Here is a 17,974-nt window from a genome sequence, read left to right as displayed (position 1 = left end):
TCCGGTGCTGAATTCACATCAACAAATGATCTTTCTGCCAGGACATAAGTTCTTCCTCTTTCCTCTAATGCATTTTCATTTTAATCTTTTTGCTAGAATCATCAACATGCCTGCCAGTTATTGTTTAAGAAAATGTTTGTCAAGATCTCTAAAGTTATTACAATTTCTTTCCTTTCCGTTTGGAAGGAAATGACAATTTTTTGGACTATGAAAAAGAGAGCAGCTTCATGTAGAAGGGTAATTCCTGTGAGAGCTGATGGGACTAATCTTCCTTGAATGCTCATGACTCTTTATAACAAGGACTGAAACCATTCTCTTTTCAAATGGATTTTTTTTTATTATTGAAATAGCTTATTCAGTTGGATGGCAATTTAGATGCTTGTAACTTTCTTGATTTTCAAGCTTATAGTGAACCCCATCTATCCTTTGAAACAGTATTTCCCCATTGCATGAGAAAGAAAGAGAGAGATTACAGTACAGAGATTACAACACGGTAAAGTAAATTTGCTCCACTGTTTACGGATTGAAAATAAAATCGAGCGGTAGGTGGTCTGATTATGTAGTCTTTATTTTACTATCAACAGGATTTCTAGATATGTTATGTTGTTACAACTACAGAAATAAGTAGCAATAGTAAAAATAATAACCCTCATTTAACTGTTATCTAGAAAGCATACCAAATCAGAGAACAGCTGCCAGAATATATCTTACTTGAAGACTATTTCACTTGTTAAAAATGTCATAAAATTAGTTATATCCAATACAGTGAAAGCGGAACTGCTCCTGTCATTGAATAAATTGTGCAAAAAAAAAAAAAAAGCTGTACATTTTACACTTGACTACCATTCAACTACTGCCAAGCCATCAGTTGTGCACTATTTATAACTTTCAATGCAATCGATTTAATGCAGTACAATTCTAGTTATTTTTGGAGCTCATGCCATATTCAGTATAACACACTATCACTCCCTGCTCCCCTTCCTTTTTTCTCTTTCTCAGAAAGGATCAAAAGCACAACAAGTATATTCAAAGAAGAGCTTTTTGAATGTGTCACCTTAAAGCCTTGCTACTCCCACAGTGGATAACCTCCGATTTCACTTCACTGCCATGGAAGCAAAAATTGAGTCTTTTTACAATCTTCAAAAGAATTCTAACAGCTTTCTTTTTAACTTTGATTCTTCACATTTGTAGTTGGTTTTAGAAGGAACCTAAAGGAAAAGCACAAATCCTGTAATATTCTAGAGAATGCCTAGAAGAGATTATAAGAAAATTCATGTTACATTTTGACAAATGGATATTTTCTCAAAGTAGAAATACTAAATCATTGTGTGTGTGTGTGTATAAAAATATTTGGATTTAAAATTATATATCATCATGAGGATCCCTACCTTAAATTTTTAAAAGGTGAATCTTAAATCTTGAATAGATTAAGTGAAGGGATATTCCTCTAAATTGCAAGTTTATGCCATCACAAGAAACGATGTTCAGAAAAGTGACTGACTTTGTGTGCTCTCTGTCATCAGTTCAGTCATCCATCAGTCAGTTTTATTTAAAGCTAAGTAGGTAATACTAAGCTATAGGAACTATCACTGTAAAAAGATAATCTCTCTATAAACACCCCTGAATATAGTGATTACAGTTATTATTTATTTCATTTTGGCCAGTAATTCAACTTAACTAAATGATTTAGGACCAAAATATATTTGTTTTAAACATGAGTTATCCACCTGCTATAAGTGGATGGCCTGATCAAGACTGTGCTCGTTCACTATGTAGTTTCAAGTGTTTATCTGCTATTCATAAAAAAAAAGAGATAATATTTTTCAATTTTTACTGTATGTTAATCACAGTTATAAATAGATTTAAAATGATCACGAATTAAAACAGGTAGCATATACAACCTGCAGATCTTTCCAGGGTGTCTTTTTCTGCTTAGTCCATGCATGAAAGGTGCATGTACCTCTTAGGCTTATGGAGAAAGTTTTTTAATCAATATATCAGAAAAATTTTTTAATCTCCATATGTCTAGTCATATTTCGTGAACGTATTATTCAAGCTTTCTGAATCTGTACCTTCATTTGTAAAATTTCTGTGTGGGATTATGTGACTGACATTAACTTCATAGTACCAAATGAGAGTATTTAATATCCTTGTCATTTAATAGTCAAAAATTGGCTATTAAGCTGCTATTAACACTTATTTCTGTTCATTGTTTATTTATTATTTTAAGGGGCTATAGCTTTAAACTTAAAGATGATGTCTTTCTGTCAATCTTACATATTTGAAATTTATAATTTTTTTTTTTTTTTTATAAATTTTATTGTTATATTCCCCATACAATTGCAGCCCCCCATTCTGACGCCAATCCCTCCCCTCCCACCCCCGCCCCCCCAAAAGTGTCTCTGGTTCATAGTTTTTTGTTGATTTTGATTTTCACTTTCTTATAGTTATTCATTTTCCTGGTCCATTATTTAAGTTTTCTAGATTCCTGCTATGAGTGAGACCATCCGGTATTTTTCTTTTTCTTTTTGGCTTATTTCGCTGAGCATGATCCCTTCCAGCGCCATCCATGTCGCAGCAAATTGCATGTGTTTATCTTTTTTGAATGCTGAGTAATATTCCATGGTATATATGTACCACATCTTCTTGATCCAGTCATCTATTTTTGGGCATTTGGGCTGTTTCCAAAGCTTAGCTATTGTAAACAGTGCTGCTATAAACATAGGGGTGCAGGTGTTCTTTGGAATTGATGTTTCTGTGTCCTTTGGGTAAATACCTAGGAGTGGAATTGCTGGGTCATATGGAAGCTCTATGTTTAGTAGGTCCAGAAATCTCCACACAGCTTTCCACAGTGGTTGGACCAGTTTGCACTCCCACCAACAGTGCAGAAGAGTTCCTTTTTCTCCACACCCTCGCCAACATTTGTTGTTGCTAGTTTTTTTAATATGTGCCATTCTCACTGGTGTAAGATGGTATCTCATGGTAGTTTTGATTTGCATTTCCCTGATGACAAGTGATGTTGAACATTTTTTCATATGCCTGTTGGCCATTTGCATTTCCTCTTCAGAGAAGTTTCTTTTAAGCTCTTCTGCCCATTTTTTGACTGGATTATTTTCTTTGTTGTTGTTGAGTCTCATCAGCTCTTTGCAGATTTTTGTGATCAGTCCTTTATCATTAGTGTTGGGTGCAAAAATGTTCTCCCAGTTGGTGGGGTTTCTCTTTGTTTTTGTTATTGTCTCTTTTGCTGTGCAAAAGCTCTTTAATTTGACATAGTCCCAGCTGTTTATCTTTGCCTTCACTATCACTGCTTTGGGTGATGTGTCTGTAAAGATGTCTTTGATGTGCAAATCACGTAGTGTTTCGCCTATATTTCCTTCTATATATTTTATGGTTTCAGGTCTTATGTCTAGTTCTTTAATCCATTTTGAGTTGATTTTTGTGTATGGTGTGAGGTGGTGGTCAAGCTTCATTCTTTTGCATGTAGCGACCCAGTTTTCCCAGCGCCATTTATTGAACAAACTTTCTTTGCTCCAATGCATAGTCTTTGCTCCTTTGTCAAAGATTAGTTGACCATAAATCTGTGGGTTTATTTCTGGATTTTCTATTCGATTCCATTGGTCTGTATGTCTGTTCTTGTTCCAATACCATGCAGTTTTGATGATTATGGCTTTGTAGTATAGTTTGAAGTCTGGGAGTCTGATGCCTCCTTTCCCTTCTTTTTTTTTCAGGAGAGCTTTGGCTATTCGGGGTTTTTTGTGATTCCATATGAATTTCATCAATAATTGTTCTATTTCTTTGAAGAATGACATTGAAATTTTGATTGGAATAGCATTGAATCTGTATATTGCTTTTGGAAGGATGGCCATTTTAATAATGTTTATTCTTCCAATCCATGAGCAGGGGATGTCTCTCCATTTCTTTGTGTCTTCTTCTATTTCTTTTAACAGTGTTTTATAGTTTTCTTTGTATAGGTCCTTTACCTCTTTTGTTAGATTTATTCCCAAATATTTGATTTTTTTTGTTTCAATAACAAAAGGGATGGTCTTTTTGATTTCTTCTTCTTCAGATTTATTGTTTGTGTATAGGAAGGCTACTGACTTTTGCGTGTTGATTTTGTATCCTGCCACTTTACTGAACTGATTGATGAGTTGAATTAGCTTTTCTGTGGAGTTTTTGGGGTTCTCTATGTATAATATCATATCGTCTGCAAATAGTGATAGTTTGACTTCTTCTTTTCCTATTTGGATTCCTTGGATGTCTTTCTCTTGTCTTATTGCCCTGGCAAGGACTTCCAGTATTATATTGAAAAGCAATGGTGAGAGTGGACATCCTTGTCTTGTTCCAGATCTTAATGGAATTGCTTTCAGCTTTTCACCATTGAGAATGATACTGGCTGTTGGCTTGTCATAGATGGCCTTTATGATGTTGAGGTATGTTCCTTGTATCCCAAGAACTTCAAGGGCTTTTATCATGAATGGGTGTTGCACTTTGTCGAAAGCTTTCTCAGCATCTATTGATATTATCATATGGTTTTTATATTTCTTTTTGTTGATGTGTTGGATAACGTTGATTGATTTTCGGATGTTAAACCATCCTTGTGCCCCTGGAATGAATCCAACTTGGTCTTGGTGAATTATCTTATGGATACATTGTTGGATTCTGATAGCTAAAATTTTATTGAGGATTTTTGCATCAGTGTTCATTAGGGAGATTGGCCTGTAGTTTTCCTTTTTTGTGTTGTCCTTGTTCGGTTTTGGTATTAGTGTAATGTTGGCTTCATAGAACGTGTTTGGTATTGTCCCTTCCTTCTCAATTTTTTGGAAGAGTTTGTGAAGGATAGGCACTAATTCGTCTCTGAATGTTTGGTAGAATTCATTTGTAAATCCATCAGATCCTGGGCTTTTGTTTTTGGGGAGGTTTTTGATTACCATTTCAATTTCGCTAATTGTAATTGGTCTGTTTAGGTGTTCTATTTCTTCTTTATCTAGCTTTGGGTGATTGTAGAGTTGTAGGAATTTGTCCATCTCCTCTAGATTGTTAAACTTGTTTCCATATAACTGTTCATAGTAGTTACTGATTATTCTTTTGATTTCTGCTGTGCCTGTTGTGATTTCTCCTCTTTCGTTGATGATCCTGTTTATTTGTGCTTTCTCCCTTTTTTCCTTTGTGAGCCTGGCTAGGGGTTTGTCTATTTTATTGATTTTTTCAAAGAACCAGCTCTTGGTTTCATTGATCTTTTGGATTGTTTTTTTAGTTTCAATTTCATTTATTTCTGCTTTGGTTTTTATTATTTCTTTTCTTCTACTGGTTTTGGGGTTTTCTTGTTGTTCTTTTTCTAGATCTTTGAGCTTCGAGATTAGGTTGTTTCTTTGCTTTCTTTCTTGTTTCTTGATGTGAGCTTCTATTGCTATATATTTTCCTCTTATTACTGCTTTTGCTGCATCCCATACATTTAGGATATTGGTGTCCTCCTTGTCGTTCAATTCAAAAAATTTTTTAATTTCTTCTTTGATCTCCTCATTAGTCCAATGGTCTTCCAGTAGTGTGGTTTTTAATCTCCATGAGGTAGGAAAGTTCCTTGCCTTCTTTTTATGGTTTATTTCTAGTTTGATGCCTTCATGGTCAGAAAAGATGGTTGATATGATTTCAATCTTGGTGTATCTGTTGATGTTTGTCTTGTGCCCCAGTATGTGATCGATCCTGGAGAATGATCCGTGTGCGCTTGAGAAAAATGTGTACTCCGTTTTTTTGGGGTTTAGTGTTCTATAGGTGTCTGTTAAGCCCAATTGCTCTAGGTCTTTATTTAGAGCTTTGGTTTCTTTACTTATTTTTTGTCTTGTTGATCTATCCATTGTTGATAGTGGTGTGTTGAAGTCTCCCACTACGTATGTGTTTTCTCTGATGTCTGTTTTCAGAGAGGACAACAGTTGTCTGATATATTTTGGTGCTCCTTCGTTTGGTGAGTATATGTTAATGAGTGTTATTTCTTCTTGAAGTATTGTCCCCTTGATCATAATGTAGTGACCATTGGGGTCTCTTTTTATCTTTTTGAGTTTGAAATCTGTTTTATCTGATATAAGTATAGCTGTTCCTGCTTTCTTTTTTGGTCCATTTGCTTGTAGGATTGTTTTCCATCCTTTAACTTTGAGCCTATTTTTATCTTTTGTAGCTAAATGTGTTTCCTGGAGACAGCAAAAGGTTGGGTTTTGTTTCTTAATCCAGGCTGCAACTCTGTGTCTTTTTATTGAAGAGTTTAGTCCATTTACATTTAGAGTTAATATTGATATGTTAACATCTGTATTTGCCATTGTGTTTGTCTTTCCTTTGATTTTATTTATTTATTCTTTTAATAACTTTTTTTTTTTTTTGGCCTTCTTTCATTGTTATTCGTCGCTCTGAGGTTCTGGCTTTAGGACTCCTTGTAGTATTTTTTGGAGTGGGGGTTTAGTTGCAATGAAATTCCGAAGTTTCTGTTTGTCTGGGAAGGTCCATATTCTTTCTTCAAAGAGGAAGGAGAGCTTTGCGGGATAGAGTATTCTTGGTTGGCATCTGTTTTCTTGGAGTCTGTTGACTATGTCCCTCCACTCTCTCCTTGCCCGTAGTGTTTCTTCAGAGAAGTCTGATGTCAGCCTGATTGGTTTTCCTTTGAATGTTATCTGTTTCTTCCCTCTTGCCAGCTTCATTATTTTTTCCTTGTCCTGGATTCTTGGGAGCTTTACTATTATGTGTCTTGCTGTATTTTTCCTTTCGTCGTGGAAGTTTGGTGTTCTTCTTGCTTCTTGTATATCAATTTTCAGCTCCTTCTTCACATTTGGGAAGTTCTCTTCAATTATCTCTTTGAATATTTTCTCTGTTCCTACATCTCTCTCCTCTCCTTCTGGTATTCCTATAACTCTTATATGAAATTTATAATTTTTGAAAGACTTGTAATTTGAAAAGGAAAATCATGCACATTTTCACAGTAGTTATTTGATGGAAGTGCTTAAGTAAGCTATTTGTCACCTGTTAGTAGGAATAATATCTACCACTATCTCTTTTCCTGCTTTTTAGAATGATACCTCCTTTGTACAATATTTATTTAATGTCTTCTAGTGTTTTCCCCTCTGAGGTTATTCACTTCAGTTAGCCTTATAGCCTCTCATGCAAAAAGCTACCTTATTTCTTTGGCTTATTTTTAATTAACAGGTATTGTGAAGTACATATAACATTATGCCAATAGATATCTGGATTTTAGAATCCAAGTTTTGAACATTTTATGTAAAATGATATTATTAATGGTTTTGATGTAAGTGTTAAAAATACTTTTGCCAGAAGTCACTCATACTTATGGGAATCACCTAACTTTCCTGAATGTTCCTGAAAGCAACTGATTTTAAAGTCTGATATACTGAAAATATTTGCATACTGCCACATATTTTTAAAATATCAACAATTATTTACTATAGTTCAAATGGTTTGATTGAGTTTGTTACAGCAAAATATTTGGGAGTAGAAATATTAGTAAAAGTTTTTCTTTTTTGTTAATAAAAGAGAGTCCAGGCAATGTGTAAACACAGCTATATATTATTGAAGGGCTAGAAATTTCATTTGGAACTTAATAAAATTAGATTGAAGACTGGAGGATAGAAATTTACACAGAGGCATATGTAATATAAAATACAGAATCTATATTTGGCTTGCCAAGTGATTATACCATTGACCGGTATTGACCAGTTTATTTGGACATGATGATGAGTTCAGAAGATTTAGCTTTCCTCTTCTTTTTATTTGAGTATTTTTTTATCTTTTGGCAACCCAGCATGAACAGGTGTCACTAAATGCACAGAGACATGTGGCGCCAACGTTGCAAGTCTGTCTGAAAAGAGACTTCCCTGCACTCTCCCAATTTCACAGATGTCATAAGGAAAATTCTGCAAGATGTCTTTCTTAAAATCAGTATTACCTGGCACCTCAGACTCTGCCACTGCTGCCAAGGGTCCTACTGATTCTCAAGTAGGCAGTTTGCCATGGAAACAGATGGGCACAAATATAAGATATCAATGTAAATCCTAAAGGTGAGATGTATGTGTCTAAGAATTGTCATCTTAGGTGGACACTAAGACATCAGTGACTTCCACATGGCCAGAGGCAAATTACATGTAAATAAATCGAATTTAGAAAAAATATATACAAATACTTTCTGTATGAAATGATCTGATTGCTACTGGTTACCCTACGTCTCAGAAAAGCGAACAGCATTCATGCCTCTCCATTAATTCTAATTAATTATTTTGCTAAGGAATTCATTGACTATTAGTAACTTCTTGTCCTCTGTTCCACCTGCCTTATCACTCTTGCTCTGCATGACTTCACAAAGCTTAATATCAACTAAATCATTCTTCTACACAAATAACACTTCTTGGGCCTCCCCAGTGGCGCAGCGGTTGAGCGCTGGGTTGCGAAGATGCCCGCAGCCTCTGCAGCACCGGTTCGATCCCCGGCTGCAACCCGGCCACCAGAGGAGGGTCCCACATGGCGCACAGACCTCTTCTGCCGCCCGCTGCTCCCCTCAGCAGTGTGCTTCAGTCCTTCTGCGTCTTCTGCTCCCCGCTCTGGCTCTGGTGAATTCTCTCACCCTCCCTTCCTTCTGACTATGCCCAGTGCTTGCATAAATAAATAAACAAACAAATAAATCTTTAAAAACAAAACAAAACAAAAAACACTTCTTGTAGTTTGTAAGATATTATTTTAGCATTTTACAATCAGATAGAATGCCCCAACAGACACACATGGTTTGATGTAGGACTTTGCAAAATCCTGACACAACCTCATTTTTGTACCCATTCTACCTTCTGAACTCATTTACTGTTTTAATGTTGGTGCTATTGCTAGTAAAGTCTTTCCTGTCTTTTAGATGCAGCACATGTGCTATTTTTTCTTGGCTAAAATAATCACTTTTCTCTTTTTCATTATATATAAAAAAACTTAGAATATCAGAAATAATTCTTATTTTATTCTGCTTTGTATTACAAGCATTTTCAGTATCCCTCTTTCTCTGAAGCCAAAGGACAATTGTAGTCCAGCTGGGAAAATTTTTAGTTAATAGTCCTGAAACTATAAGGAAGATTGTTGTTTTATTTTAATTATTCTATGTAGGAAATCTCAAAGATTCTCAAACGTGGAACTTAAGGATTTTAAGAATAGCTGTAAAGATTTTACAAGCACACATCGATTCGAATTGGCATCCAAATCGATTAAAAGCTAAAAGTCAATCAAATGCACCATCAAGACAATGAATTTTAGCTTGATCATTAAATATTTGCTTAAACATTAGCATAAAATTAAAGACATGCAAATGAAGAAAAAGGAAGATATTTATGAAATACAAAATAATATAAAGCAACAACTTAACACTCCCTGGCAAACATAGCAATTCAAAAGAAGAAAAATTAAATAGCTTATTATATAAACTAATTACTTAAGTCTTCAAAATATTTTTCATTCTTTATATATTTGCAGCCACATTTTCCACTATGGAACAAAAAAAACTCTATTGCTTTTATGCAGGTTTTATATATATGTATGTGTACACATATGTGTACATGCATGTTTTCTCATGAATTTTCACAATAAACAAAGAGGTAGACAGTTCTTTTCCATCTTACAGTTGTGGAAACAGCATTAATAACTGAGTAAATGTTCATGCTGAAGTTTATACCCTATGCTGCCTCTTCATAAAATCTAGTCTCTAATCTCCAAATTAAATTTTAATAACTTCCTAAAGAAATTTTCAGCCTTGCAATATTTTAAAGCTGTATCTTTTACAGTGCGTCCAGTCCTTGTTACTGATAAAATACCTGTAGATCTTTGCTAATATTGTCCCAAAATTATACAAGCTTGAATATCAAAATATCAATTGGGTGTTGTTTTCAGCTTATATATTTGAGTCTGTACAATTCTTTGCAAATGTAAGCCATAAACTGTCATTTTAGTGGATCATTATTAGAAGAATTCTAGTTCAATAGAACTGATTGTAAAACATCTCTAAATCTTGTTAAAACTCAGAGGTGAATTTATCATCCATTTTATCATTCATAAATAACTTGAGTAATTAATACCCCCCACAACCCACTACCATCCCTCACCCCGTGCTTGGTCCTAGGAATAGAAAGGTGATTACAAATCTCACTTTATGGTGTTTCTGGCTTTGTAGATAAGGCAAAATAGATATGAAAGGTGGGTGATGGATTTATCTTATATAAAGTAGGAATGTCATAAATATTTTAAATTAGACAAAATATTAGAGATCTGTGTCTTAGGACAATGGTACCAGTAGCAGTGTGGATGATGATGGGACAAATTGAAGTTTATGTCTGTACACTAAAGTTCTTAAACCATGTTTTAGGTAAGTAAAACCTGAGTAAAAATTTCTCAATAAGTACGGTTATTTGAATATGTAAGGGAAAAGAAAGCAGAAAATGGTTATTTACTAGAATATAAATTTTAGAGTTGTAAAAATCCTAACTTAGATGCCATGTAAGTTAATAGCATGATTTGCAGGTGAAAGACAGAAGCTCAGAAAGGTGAGGAGAAAAGCATGATAAAAAAAGACCTAAGTAGTGGCTAAAATATGATTTGGAACCCTGTAATATGACTGCTTCTCACAAGCCACCCTATTCATTCAATCTAGTCATATATGCATAATTTGTAATCAGGGGGAAATGCAACCATAAAACTCCTTTAGGAGAGAATATAGAGTGAAAAAAAGTCAAAATTGCATCCAATTTAAGGCTTCAACTAAAAGCAAAGGTATATTAATTATTTAAAAACTCAACACCTGAGTACAGATGATTTTTGGTGGCTGTTAATATCATTTTGCAATTAAACTATGAATGCTTAATCAGTTTAGAACGAATATAAATGTTCTGAAGATTTTAGGTGTAGAAGTCAACAAAATCTATCCAAATTAGAATAAGCAGAGTATTTACTCAGAATGTGCTGTATCAATGGTGTCAGATATCATTACTCACATTTTTTTTATTTTATACATTTTTTACATCATTTTTCATTTTTGCACAATGTATACATTTTCATCTTGGTTATAGTCCCCATGCAATCCCCACCCCCCCCCCTTGTTTTGATCCTACTCGCTCCTCCTCCACTGTAGTGTGCCTCTGGTTTATAGTTGCTTGTTGATTCTGATTTTTATTTTATTATAATTAGGTTGTTTCCTGGTCCCTTATTTAGGGATCAAGAAGATGTGCTACATAAACACAATGGAATATTACTCAGCAATCAAAAAAGATAAACTCATGTAATTTGCAGCAACATAGATGGAGCTGGAAGGGATCATGCTCAGCGATATAAGCTAGAAAGAAAAAGAAAAATAACAGATGGTCTCTCTCATAGCAGGAATTTAGAAAACCTAAATAAGGGACCAGGAAAATACCTAATTACAATAAAGTAAAAATCATTACTCGCATTTGACAGAGTCATAGGCAGGGAGTGAAAAGCTTGGGGAGGCAGTGTTCAGGTAGGCTTGGAATGGAGATTGGCAGTATGTAAAGTTGAGAACATTAACAAAACAGGAGAGGCACTCTATAGAAATGGTATTGAGGGTCAGCTTGACTTGGCTAGATGTTTTGTGGAGGGGAAGGGACAAAAATGAGGGATCAGGCAGTTAGTCTCCAGTTCTTGACACTTTTGGGCCAATTGCTTCAGAGGTTCCTGAGATGATAGCTGAGCCAGAATTCTGTTCATATATAAGATTTGACACTGTCCATTTTTATATTTAGTCAAAAATATTAAAAACAAGTAGGTAATAACTTTGTTTCTTTTATTTTACCAGTCTATTGGATGCTTTTTAGATTTGAATATTTTTCTGTCATCAGAAATTAAGACAGAGATAGTCAAAAATCTTTAACAATCCTCTGCTTCTGTTGTTATATCTTATTTTGGACAATTCAATCATGACATTGCCTTGGAAATTACATTTATTATTGATTTGTGTTTGCTTTTTTCCAATACATTTATATTGCTTTACTAAATCTATTCCTATTGAAAAATTAATGTTAAAAAATAGGTAGACACTTGTCATTTTGTCTTTTTCCCATTAAATGCTCACAGGAAGTTCTGTTTTACTTTCTCACTAATGTTTTCATAAATTTCTTCAAGCTACAATGATACAAAATGTTGAGATTATTGTACTGTAAATGAACTGTTTTGGCATTAATCAGGCTCACCTCAAAAGGAAACAAAATTCATCTCATGAAATATAATTGCTTTTGATTTATAACTGTATAGCTGTTCAATGATACCTTCAGCATAACACTTTCTAAATTTAATTTTTTCTTTTGATCTGTCTCCTCAATTGACAAGTCTAGAGAGCAAAGTATTTAAACTTCTTAATAGTCTTACCATAATTTATTAAAGGTAAATTTTGTAACTTCCTTTATAAACAACCACAAACCTTGGCAAAATCTGAATGGATACTAACCCATACCACATTTCTGAATTATCTAACTTCATGTATTCAACTTATTAGCAGTAAGAGATCTATCAATTTCAAACATATTTGGCCACAAGGTCAACAAAGTTTGCTTTATCCTTGCTTCATGTCACACCCAAAATCACATCTTGAAAAGTTCCTGGTGTCTTAATGAGACCTCCATTACTGATGGTGGAGAGTCAGCATGTTGACTGTCCAGTCAAAACCTTCTTATATTATGCACAAAAGCACCTTCCATTTTGGATACTGATGAATGGTCAACTGTGTTTTTGATTAAAAAACAAAAATGTAAATTATTCTTTACATATGATTTTTTTATTGTCTACAGATTAAGTAAAATGGGGGAATACATTTAAAAAAGTCATATTCAAGTACATGATATAAAAATTTGAGTATCAAGTTGAAACAATTAAGAAATGGGCTTTCCTAATTTCAAACCATATATACTACGGATATAAATGAGCTATTCCTTTTATTTAAATCCTAAACTATTATTTGAACTATGTTATATGGCAAAGTAGTATAATTAATAATACATTTTAACCATATAGCTTTAATCTATTGGTGCATATTTTGCATTGATTTGCATATATTCTATTAAGTGAGCTTCAACACAAAGTATAAAATAGCCTTTAGATATCATTTTCCATGGAGATAAGTGTATGTAATTACCAATATATAATAAACATTTGAAGAGGTATTCCTGAGAAAGAGGAAGCTAAGTAGGTAGTAGAGAGATGAACAGGCTATACAAAACCTTCTAAATGTTTTTACCACCTGTGCTGTTATTAAAAAAAAAAAAAGAGCATAGTACTCTGAAAATCCTAATAAGGTTAATTAAAAGAATAAACATTCACCTCATTATAGTCTCAAAAGTAAGGAAATACTAGATTGAGCCTTGGGGAACAAAACATATTAGTGGCAAGAAAAATGTTTCCTTTCTGATGTTGTTTTCAAATGACAGCATAATATGTTATGGATCATTTGATTTTTTTGTATGAAAATGCTATTCAGCACCCAAAAAGGCATATGCTGCTAACGGCATGTGTTACAGTCCTTTTTATGACAGCTGGCAATGAGAAAATGCCAGTCAAAATATAAAATGTCAAGCAGAAATTTTACCAATAAAAGTAGTGGTTTGTAAAATCATTCATAAATAAATTTCATTAAATGACTTCATTAACTGCAAACATCATTAATCAAAAGCAGTTTAAAATAATCTTGAAATTATATCCTAAAAGGACAGAAGGACCCCAAATAAAGTAACCAGGTTTTTTGTAAATTCATGTAATATATTTAAATAGGAATTCTAGAAGTTTATGTATTAAAGTCCTATTTTAAATATGCCAACTATTGAGAATTCAATTTTCTGAAAAATTTTCAGTAAACTTAAATTAACATTATTACCAGCTACGCTTCTGTTCAAATTTTTCTACATTTTCAGAAAATGCAACTTTATGCTTATTTTCTCAGTTTTCATCCTTGTAGATATTTTTAAGTAAATTTTATTTAGTTATTTATTTTTGCTGAAGTGTTAAGCTTTATAGAACCAAGTTTGTTTTTAGTTTACCAACTGATCCACATTAATATATGAAGATTCATGACTGCTTTGGAGTCTTATAATTTATTAGAACTAAAACAACAGAGAATTCTACCTGGTAAATGAGATTGCTGCTTGTTACTTCTACCTCAGCACCTTTTATCCCTGCTAACTCATTTAATCAAAATACACAAGGGAGTTGAAAGGGGAGTATGAAAATGAGCCAAGAAATAATAATATAGTATTAACTAACCAAGAAAGCATATTTCCTAGTTATCATTAGCTTTAGTAAAGGAAAAATATTCCCAGAGAGGTTTTGCAAAGTGAGCAAAATGCAGCCTGTAAAATATTATGCTTCTTCCTAGTGATGCTGAACTTCTTATAGGATTTATTTGCTTGAATTGGTTAAATATGCTCTCTCTCTCTCTCTCTGTGTTTGTAAGCACATGCAAATAATATTATATATAATGATTTCATTTGTATATTATTTCAATTTCTATAATATTATTCATATTGTAATGATTAAGCTATATAATAGTATACCATTTGCATTAGTATTTTACACATACAAATGTTTATATATATATGTTATATATGTTATGTATAATTTATATTTAAATGTTGCATATGTAAATACATATTTTCTATACAAATGTATATATGTACATATAAATGCTATATATAACATTTATATATAAACAATGCATATGTAAATATATTATATATGTGTGTATATATTTGTGTATATGTTATATATAACATATATAAACATTGCATGTGTGCATATTTTATATATATGCACATAGAAATGTTATATATAATTTATATACGTTATGTATCATTTACATATAATTATATAAGTGCAATAAATATATACAATGTATAAATTATATCATAACTATATAAAATGTTATATAAATATTTCTATGCATAATAGTTTTTGGTAAACAATTTGGTAGAAAAATCAGCAGTAGAAATGGTTAATAATTAACAGTAGGTTATCTTAAAACACACTTATGACTTATATAGTATATAAAGTAGAAATCATGTATGTAGACATAAAAAAACCCTAGTGAAATATGAAAGCATAATAATGAAATGATGCTGAATAAAAAGGTAGTTTCGAACATTAATATTTGACCGTTCTGCTTCCACCGTTCTAGTTTCCTCTCTTGATGGAGCTTTCAAGGAAGTACCGCCATCTCTTGAGGCCAGGATTTTGAACTGGGATCCAGTTTCTTCTGCCATATTTTATCAACCAAAGCTAGGCTAGGCCAGATTTAATCGATGGGGAAACAGACTTTGCCTTTTAAGTAAGGAAAAATGTGGTCACATCCCCAAGGTTGAAGATATGAGGAGGAGTGAAGAATTGCAGACATATTTACAATCTACCACAAAAGATTAATTCCTCCTGTTATTGAAGGAATGTTTTCTAAAGCCCAAACTACATATAAAAGGGTCAGAGAGCTGCATGAAACCTTTACTTTTATAGATAGAAAAAGAGACTTCTGAAATTAATCCTATCAATTTTTCTAACAGGGAAATTTTAAGAAAGTGAAATACTTCTAAAATATACTTTTTTATCCAGCTATATAGCAGTTGTGAATATTTCATAGGTTAATTGAAGTGATTTTTCATATTATAAAGTAAATGTCATGAAATAGAGAATATATTATTTTATTATGAATGTATGACAAAGATAATACATAAGTATGAGCCTAATATTTATGAGACATCAAATCAAAATACTTATTTTAGTTTGGCACAATAAAATACAAAACAAATTGAGCCTTATTTTACTTATCTAAATAGCATCATAAATGTGCATGACATTACAATGATCAAAGTTAGATAAATAGCAATTCCTGTAGATAGAAATTATGAGTATATTTAAATATCCCTCATGGAGAAGTAAACATGTTTTAATGAAGGTACACACACACACACACAAACACCTGAATTTTTAAAAGATCTTGGAAATATCATGAATAACAATTATATTTTGTACATCAATATAAATAGGTAACACTCATCTTTATATTTTCCCAACATTTAATTATGAAAAGAATTTCAGTCTTACAGAGAATGAGAATGTATAAAGTAAATAATCTCTGTATAGCATTCACATAAGATTTATCAAGTGTTGGGGCCTCCCTGGTGGCGCAAGGGGTTAGGATGCAGCACAATAGAGCTATTGGCAGCCACAGCAGCAGAAATTCCATCCTCAGCCAGGGAGCTGACCCACATGGCGCAGCAGACCTCTCCTGATTTGCCCGCTGCTCCCCTCAGCAGTATATTTCAGTCAGTCTGCCTGTTCTGCTCCCCACTCTGTCTCTGGTGAATCCTCTCACCCCCAAACCTCTGGCCTGTACCCCAGTTCTTGTATGCATAAATACATAAATCTTAAAAAAAAGATTTATCAAGTGTTAACATTTGCTTCACTGTTTAACCTCTTCCACCCTTCCTTTTAGGCTGTCAGTTGTGCCTTGACTCTTTCTGTCTCTCCTGTCCCTCTTTTTCTCTCTTTGTGCTCTACCATTTGTTCTCTGAAACATGTGAAATGTTTGAACATCTATTCCTAAGAATTGTGACAACATGCTATATGGTCACAATAACATTATGCATATAAGAAATTAATATCAATATCATAATATTATCTAACAATATAGTCCATTTTAAGAACTTGCCAGTTGTCTCCAAAGTTTGCACTATGAATATCTTTGCCCTAACCCAAGATGCTGTCAAGGTTCATTGCGATAGGTTGTTATTTGACTTTACTCCTTTAAAATCTAGATCTCCCATATTTTTTTCTTTAATCATTTGTGATACAAATATTATTGAGAAGTTCAGGTCTGTTGACTTGTAGAACTTGTCTTTGAATGCTGTAATTAAATATATTTGGGCTAAAAATTTCTGGTAGATACATATTAAAGTGGTGATTTTGATCTAGTATGCTCTTATTATAACATACCAGAAAACATAGGTCATGTTTTTTCTGTATTGCTAAAGCTAAATTTTATTACTCAACTGAGGAGTCACCTCCTATGACCTTTCCTCTCAGAGAAACATTTAGTTCCCTTTGTAAATAATAAATGCACTATGAGGTGGTTTTTCAGATAGTATGAATATTGTTCTTTCAAATTTTTATATATATTGAGTTTACTTTTTTTCTTTTTTTTTTTAAATTTTATTGTTATATTCCCCATACAATTGCAGCCCCCCAATTCTGACCCCAATCCCTCCCCTCCCGCCCCCGCCCCCGCCCCCCAAAAAGTGTCTCTGGTTCATATTTTTTGTTGATTTTGATTTTCACTTTCTTATATTCATTTCCCTGGTCCCTTATTTAAGTTTTCTAGATTCCTGCTATGAGTAAGACCATCCGGTATTTTTCTTTTTCTTTTTGGCTTATTTCGCTGAGCATGATCCCTTCCAGCGCCATCCATGTTGCTGCAAATTGCATGTGTTTATCTTTTTTGAATGCTGAGTAATATTCCATGGTATATATGTACCACATCTTCTTGATCCAGTCATCTATTTTTAGGCATTTGGGTTGTTTCCAAAGCTTAGCTATTGTAAACAGTGCTGCTATAAACATAGGGGTGCAGGTGTTCTTTGGAATTGATGTTTCTGTGTCCTTTGGGTAAATACCTAGGAGTGGAATTGCTGGATCATATGGAAGCTCTATGTTTAGTAGGTCCAGAAATCTCCACACAGCTTTCCACAGTGGTTGGACCAGTTTGCACTCCCACCAACAGTGCAGAAGTGTTCCTTTTTCTCCACACCCTCGCCAACATTTGTTGTTGCTAGTTTTTTTAATATGTGCCATTCTCACTGGTGTAAGATGGTATCTCATGGTAGTTTTGATTTGCATTTCCCTGATTACAAGCAATGTTGAACATTTCTTCATATGCCTGTTGGCCATTTGCATTTCCTCTTCAGAGAAGTTT

This window comes from Talpa europaea (genome assembly GCF_964194135.1).
Source record: "Talpa europaea genome assembly, chromosome: 5".
NCBI classification, from domain to species: Eukaryota; Metazoa; Chordata; class Mammalia; order Eulipotyphla; family Talpidae; genus Talpa; species Talpa europaea.
Note: the sequence above shows the minus strand (reverse complement) of the source record.